Below are 8,302 nucleotides of genomic sequence, written 5' to 3' on the forward strand. Positions count from 1 at the left end.
AACAGGATAAGAGTACAGGCAGAGGAGATATTGTTAGCATAGGAGACCAGCGTAGGAGGCTTTGCAAGTGGAATGGGTTTAGAGGTGGGAGGGACCACTCTTGGTGCCTGGAAAGTGGGAGGGAGTTCCAAGCACAAAGAGAGACACAAAAGAAAATGTGAAGCCAGAGTAGGCGGGGGAGACAAAAGAAGAGGCAAGGGAGCGAGGATGGGGGGGTGAGGTTTAGATTAAACAAGAGCACAGATGTACTTGGCAAGGGCAGAGCTGTGCTGGGCCTCGAAGATGAGGAGTTTGAACTTGGCAGTGATTAATACTTGTACTTGCAGTAAGAATGGTGGACACGTTTGATCAAAGTGCAAAACTCTCGTTTCTCTTGACTGACTTCCCTCTGACATGTGGTTTGATTCCACATGACCAAGGCTGAAAGATGGAGTGTCCACTTTTTATTTTTAACCAAGTCAGATTTATAACTTAGAATAAAAATCGTCCAATATCACGAAGGAAGAGAACGTTCTGAAGAAAAATAAATGATCCTGAACTGAGCTATAATAGAAAATATATTCCCTTCATAAATCAAGCTTATGTTCACTTAAATCTCCAGTTTATCTCAGAATGGGAAAACTTTCTGCCAGCTCTGTGATGGAAGATGTAAACTGACATCAAACCACGGGTGTTCCACAAATCTATCTATCTATCTGGGAAGTTTTGCCTAGTGGATAGAGCACTGGACTGGGACACCTGAGGTCTATTCCAAATTCTTTCTCTGGCCTACTAGGTGACCTTGAACAAGCCACTTTACTTCCCTGTGCCTCAGTTTCCCCATCTGTAAGAAATGGGGATAACAATACTAACCTTCGTTGTAAAGTGCTTTGAGATTTATGGGTGAAAAGCACTACAGAAGAGGTAGGAATTATCTATCTATCTTCCTACCTGGTGCTTATCACTGTAGTGTCTGAGGACCTTGGACATTGAATTAAAGCAAGAAAGAGCTCAACAAAGAGACTAGATTTCTTCAACCTCACCTAGGAGGTTGCTGAAATTTTGTGGGCTTTTTAATGTGTGTGGTTGGGAGAGGGCTTCTCTCTTCATTTTCTTGGCGGTGGTTGCTGCTGTTGTGGGAAGACCAGGCTTAAAGCATTGCACTGAATTCTGTCTGAAGGCACTGAAGTCTGTGGTCACTATCAGTTCCTCCATAGTGGGAGTTCCAGTTGCTGAGGGGGCTCGACTCCACTCCACTCTGCTCTCACATGCGTGACCTTTGCCACTGACGGGCTCAGCATTACTGTGATAAGTAACTGTGAAGAGCAGAGCGGAATGAAACCAGAGCTCAAGAGTGGTATTAAAATGCTTTTCCTTTAGTAAAGAGCTGCTTCTCTCCTGATCTTGGGCCAACTCCTTGGCCTCCTCTTACATCCCTTTTTGCGCTGCTCCATCAGCCACAAAGCTATGATTGTACTAACCTGGGGGTGCTTGGGGATGATTCAACCTTTGGAAATCCCTGGGATCAAGGCTGTTGTGAAGGTGGTTTAGGGTCACCCTTGCTTCCCCCCAATCTCAGCATGAGTGTGCAAGTTGAGTATCCAGTCCCTTGTTCTACATCCTGACATGCTGGTAAAGCAATGTCGTGACACAGAAGGCAGAAACCAGTCTCCTGGGGAAAGGTAAGCTGTGAAGCTCGTAGGTCTAAAACTTTCTGCCTAGTGCTTTCGATGGTAACACAATAACAGCCCACTTTAGGAAAGTCATTGTGCCTGATTCTCTTCTCCTCTTTTACATGGTGTAACTCATTAAAGTTGGCAGAGTTACACCAGTGTAAAATTGCTGTGAGATCAGAATCAGGCCCAGTATATTCTGTTGGAATCTCTAACTCTATTGGCTTAATATGTGGCTTGTCCGGTACTGTCTCATTCACACAGAGGAGTGAGATTACAGACTAAATCCAGTGGAGGAAATACTTGAAGCCAACTCTAGTTGAGAGTGAATCCTGTGAAGAGTCATCCTTGATTTCTGAATTAAGGTTATTAAGGGATAGAGTGTGCTCTTGTGTGCTCTCGTGTGCTGTTGCTGATCATTCAGAGTAATTAGAGAGAAGCAGCTTCTAAAAAGGAGATGACTGATCTAACTTGTACAGAAACTTTCTTATTGTGCACCTGGCACAAGTTGCTTAGACTAGAGCCAAGTGAATAATTCACAATTAATAAGTTATTGGGTAAATGTAGTTCCTCTTCTGCCTAAAGGATACTCACAATCAAACTGTGAGTCCAGCTGATTTCTTCAAAATATGGATATAGTCAGTGAATTTCTCTATGGTTTGATTGTAAATTGTTGAGTTGTGTAGCTCATTCACAGCCAAGCAATGTAACAAGCTGGCATCAGTCTTACAACCTGTAAAGTGCTGGATCTTCTGGCAGAGTGCAAAGATCAGGCCACCCCCTTGTCTCAGGTATGGGGGAACACGCTAGGGGGGAGATGCACCTGGGGCAGTCAGGGTGTGCCATAGGGTGGGAGGGTCTCAGAAGGGAGAACAGGGGTTTCGACTACTGCTATGGAAGCACACAGGTCAGCAGCTCAAGGACCAGACATTTCTAGGTAGGAGAGTGGTTCTATGGTGAAGATTTCCTCACCATGTTCTCAGAGAAAGGAATAGGGAAGCCAGCCGCCAGGCAGCCACTTTTGGAGCAGAACTTGGAAGCATGGATCCCCTATATAGATCTTAGTTTTGTGCAAATGAGAATCTTCTGGGGGAGCATATTTTTAAGTGGCTTTTAAAATTGCATTTTATGGTGTATGTAGCTCTGTGAATGCGTACTGCACTTCACAAACAGCTCAGAGCCAAAGCTCCTGCTCATAGGAGCTTATATTCCAATCAGCATTCATTTTACTGAACCCTGAATAAAGCACAACATCAACTAAAGACTGTCTGAGCTTTGCTCATTGCCAGTACACACACCCAGCACAAACAAAACCATGTCACAGACCAGGGAGCAATCACTTCCCTGCCAAGGGTCAAACTGTCCAAAGCCTGGGTGTTCGTATCTTTAGAGAACTATTGTATAGATTGGAAGTAGAGCTGGATGACATTTTTAAGCCAAAGAATGTTTTGGTGGCAAATGCAGATTCAGTAACACCAAAACATTTTGTGAATTTGTCTCAGCTTTGCTGAATTGTCCATTTGGAAAAAATTAAATTTAAAAAATCAAATGTTTTGTTTCATCATTTTTCTAAATGAAAAGTTTCAATTCTTTGGTTTGAAATTAATTTTCCATTCAATGTTTCCTTTATTATTTTTTTAAATCAACATTTTAAAATGGTCAAAACTGAAACAAAACATTTTGTTTGACCCAAAACAATTGTTTTGACTTTCTGCAAGAACATTTTCATTTGCAGTCTGACCCAAAAGAGATTTTATTTTCTGAAAGTGCCAGTGAACTGAAAAAGCCATTGTGTGCCAGCTCTAACTGGAATGCCTTTGTGAAGTAGAGGGTGTGTAGGTGTGATTATTCTATAAATTGAAGTATTAATAAGTTTTATAAATTATACAGGAAGATGTAGCTTCCATCTCCTGACAAAATAAACATTCCAGTGAAAGAGAATTATTTTTAAAAGGAGGAACTGGAACATAAAAGGGATAATAAAGAAAATCAGAATAAACTCAGGGATTTCATCCCATCCTGAATACTTGCCTCTGCATTGCCTAGGGCCCCATAAACCCTAATTTGGCCTTGACAACAAGAGGGAAAGTACCATTCTGTATTCATATATGCTGTCAGAGGGGGACTTGTGTCGATATTTCTATTCATGTTGGAGAACACCTACTGCTTTTTATAAGAGGCTGAAAAGAATTAGGAAGTCATGGGATGAAGGGGGGAGGAGGGGGGAGAACTGCACAATGTATTTGACAAGCAATGTTTGCAGCACCAGAAACTGTACCATTTGTTAAAAGGTGAGGCTGGGTTTGCCTTGATTGTGTGCAGAAAAGGAAGCATTCATCCAAGTTTAAATAAAGGCTCCCACGACAGTCTTTCCTGCTCCAATAGATAATAGAGTGAAAACCAATTTTAGCTCAATGAGCCTTCCACACACAGCACAACTAAGACTTTTCAGGCTTTCAGTGTTGAGTGTCATTAGACTAAACTAAAACTCTTACCATCAGGAGGAAAACACAATCCCTCTGATTATTTGTTTGGGCAATACTTGGTGCTAGAATAAATAACACAGAAAAACACTGAAAGCTACCAAGAATATTTCCATTTAAGAATCCAAAGCCCAAGATCATTTTCTCCCTTATGTTACAGACATTTGATGCATTAGCAGTGATTGAAGGCCTGTTTGAGGTTAGTCAAAGAAGAGTAGTGCAATGCCAACATAGAAATTACAAAAACAACAAGGAGTCCGGTGCCACCTTAAAGACTAACAGATTTATTTGAGCATAAGCTTTCGTGGGTTAAAACCCCACTTCTTCAGATGCATGGAGTGAAAGTTACAGATGCAGACATAAATATACTGACACATGAAGAGAAGGGAGGTAACTCCTTTATATAGTATATTTATGTCTGCATCTGTAACTTTCACTCCATGCATCTGAAGAAGTGGGGTTTCTACCCATGAAAGCTTATGCTCAAATAAATCTGTTAGTCTTTAAGGTGCCACCGGACTCCTTGTTGTTTCTGTGGATACAGACTAACATGGCTACCCCCTGATACTTGACACCATAGAAATTACAGAGCTTTCTAATGAAGACTTAATGAATATGCTCAGCTAGAGGGGTTCGGTGGCTTAGCTGCAAAGCACTGTCCTTTGCTCTCTTTACAACTGAAGTTTTAAGTGAAACGAGTTTGATAGTCTAAGCCTGATTGCTACATGGCATATTATAGGCATGATTCTCTCCCTTACACTAGTTTTAGACCACCGTCACTCCATTAACTGCAGAGGAGTTATTCTGAAATCGGAACTTGAACCTGTATCTTAATTCCACATCTGGTTCCTATTTTTACAATGGGACCAAACCAAAAACCCCAGATCCAAATACCCCAGAAATCTGAGATGTTTGAAATCAGGGTCTAAACTATGTGTCTCAGGCCCATCTCTGCTTGAGAAGCAAAATCACACTTATTTATCGCAAAGATTCCATCGCATCCTGGTCTAGTAAATGAACAACACATCCATGTCAACCTGGCACACTGAGCAGCAGAACAGTAGAGGACGGAGGGTGGTCTAGTGGGCTGGCACTGGGAACTCTTGGACCTGATCCCAATTCTAATGCCACCTTGTTGTGTGATCTGACAGGAAGGATGTCCCAATGGTTAGCAGGCTAGCCTGGGCTGTGGAATACCCAGGTCCAGTTTCTGCTCTGCCACAAATACCTTGTGTGACCATGGGCAAGTCACTTTGTCTCTCCGTGCCTCAGTTTCCCATCTATAAAATGGGGATATGGCACTGCCCTGCCTCACAGAGGTGTGTGAGGATAAATACATTAAAGAGTGTGAGGCTCAGATACTATAGAGATGGGGGCCATATTCGTTCCTTATCTAGACTGGTCTGGGCAAAGCATTAAGGCCATTGTCCATCCACTATTTTGGTACGCCTCAGGTTGTGGGTGCCCAATTTGAGATATCTAGGCCTTGATTTGCAGAGAGGCCAAGAAACCACTGTTCCCACTGAAGGCAAAGAGAGTTGTGGATACTTAGCATCTCAGAAACATCACGCCCTATGTTGTCCTCAAGCTGGACACATAAAGAGCGAGTCTCTCAAAACTAGTGAAAACTTTTTAACATCTGTAAGGACTCATCTAAACAAGACAGTTGGGCTGATTTAACAAAATCAGGTTCACTATCTGCTTTCGTGGGCACTCTTATTTTAGCGTAAGAATGCCATATATTAATTTTGCTGAAGTCAATTCCTCACAGTCTTATGCTAATTCAGTATAAGTCATTCTGAAACTGAAATAAGAGTGTCCAAACAATTGGTACAACTTTCTTGTGTAGACAAAGGCTAAGTTTATCTGTCAAAGAGACAGGTTTACGTACCTCATTAAAAATATTTTGATGTTAAATTAGTTAAATGTTAGTAAAGCACTTTGAGATACTTAGGAGGAAGATGCTAGGATGTGCAAAGAGCATTTTAGATTTATAATGAGCAGTTTGTAGGTTTCAAAACTGCATCACTAGCAATTGTATAATAACCCTGCCAGTGCTCAGTATGGTATTTGCCTGCTCCCAGAATCAGCCTGTTAAGGACAAAAAGTTTTGTATTGTCAATTCCTCTTTAAGAGACATGAGACATAAACAAACCAAAGGGCTATAATGTGAAAAACGACTGTACATTTTTTAAAATTCTGATTGCTTTCAGACAGTTTTTATAATCTTGCAGTGACCATTAAGCACTAACCAATGCAAAACAAATCACCTGTTAGTTATGATGAGAAGCCTTTATTCCTTTACCCCTCATGAAATTTAGGTGCCATGGGAGCTTTTATAAACAGAAAATAAAATATCACCATATGCTCCTTCCCTATGTTAAGATGCAAGATTTCAAAGCCAGCACATGGAAAGTTAGTTAACTCTACAATTATATTTCCATGCTTGAAAACCTTATGTATCTTAATGTAAATGGGATGCATGTAAATTTTTTAAATGACTTGATTTAAAAAAAAAATCAAGCTGCTCAAAAGTAATTTTTCAATGTCTGAAATTTACAAACTCAGGCCTGCAAGTCCACAGGTTCCACCTTGACTTCAGGGAGATCTCAGCACAGGAAGGACTTGCAGGATCAGGCCCTAAAACACAGATTCATTTATTAGTAGTATTTGTTTTATAGGAGCTCCTAGAAACCCTGAGATTGCAACCTCACTAGGCTAGGCTGCATTTCACTTCCAGAAGAAGGATGCTCAACCAAGCTGGACACTGGTGTGAGAGGTCTGGAGTTAAAACCCACAGGAGATTCCAGTCCCAGCTGAGAGGGCATCCCTGAGCAGAGCACAGTTGAACATAGTTAGAATCAGAGCCTTTCTAAGGGGACTGGGCTAATCTATCTGTTCAGAAGCAGGATTGTTGGTTTCTCGGAGTCAGGTCAGGGATTGCTAAAGAAAGGTACTCCCTTGCTTAAGTTATTTGGTGTCCACAATGAAAGCCGTATGGAAGGAATGGGCTCAGAGATTATGATGGATATGGGGTAGGGGTTGTGTTGTTCTTGGTGTACACAGATGCTGTAAAAATGAACCTGAAAGCACAGAAATGCTTTCTTTGCTTATCCTGGGTCTCCTGTGATGTTTCCTTTCAGCCACTGGACCTGTCAGATTGACTTTAGCCAAGTGAGTTAACTTTTTGTGTGCCTGTGTTTCCTCATCTATAAAATGGGGATAATGGGAGGTTGTGAGATTTAATCAATGCTTATAAGGTGCTTTGAGATCCCCATGTAAAAGGTGGCCCATTTTGAATATAATGAAAACAACATGTATGTGGTGGTGTAAAAAACAAGAGTGGTAGGACTTTCTACACAGAGATGCAAGTGGAAAGCCCTGGCTGGGATGATTTAATTGGGGATTGGTCCTGCTTTGAGCAGGGGGTTGGACTAGATGACCTCCTGAGGTCCCTTCCAAGCCCGATATTCTATGCTTCTATGATTCTATGGAAGGGCATATTTCTTGTGTAATCTCTTTCTAAATGTTGACTCTCCCAACCAATTTAAAAATATTGCTGGCTCTACTTAGTTTTCTTCCTCTCTCTGTTCCTAAGCTGAGGTCTTCAAAAATAGTTTTACAGAGGTATTTCTTGCCAATATTGGCAAGACTTCTGCTGTTGAGCTACTGCCATAGTTATTTATGTTATAGTTAGAAAGCTTTTTCATAATACGTAACCAATTTCCCTTGCTGCAGATTAAGCCATTTATTTTTTATCCTACCTTGAGTGGACAATATGGAGAACAAGTGACCACTATCCTCTTTATAACAGTTCTTAATGTATATTTTAAGACTGTTATCCGGTCCCCCCCTTAGTCTTCTTTTCTCAGGACTAAACATCTAGTGAAGCCACCTGTGTTGAGGCAAGACCAAGTACACCTAGACATCCCGGACAGGGGTTGGTCTAACCTATTCTTAAAAGTCTCCAATGACAGGGATTCTACAACCTCCCCTGGAAGCTTATTGCAGTGCTTTATTTCTGATTCTATGCCTTCTAAGAAAGTGAATTGTTTATACTCTGCATATGTACAATGCAGATGCACTCTAAAACCAGGTGAACTATATTGAATAAATAACACTTCACAACTTATGGAGTGAAGTAAAAGGTGTGTATATATAGAAACA

Source organism: Natator depressus, chromosome 18 (assembly GCF_965152275.1).
Source record: "Natator depressus isolate rNatDep1 chromosome 18, rNatDep2.hap1, whole genome shotgun sequence".
Taxonomy (NCBI): domain Eukaryota; kingdom Metazoa; phylum Chordata; order Testudines; family Cheloniidae; genus Natator; species Natator depressus.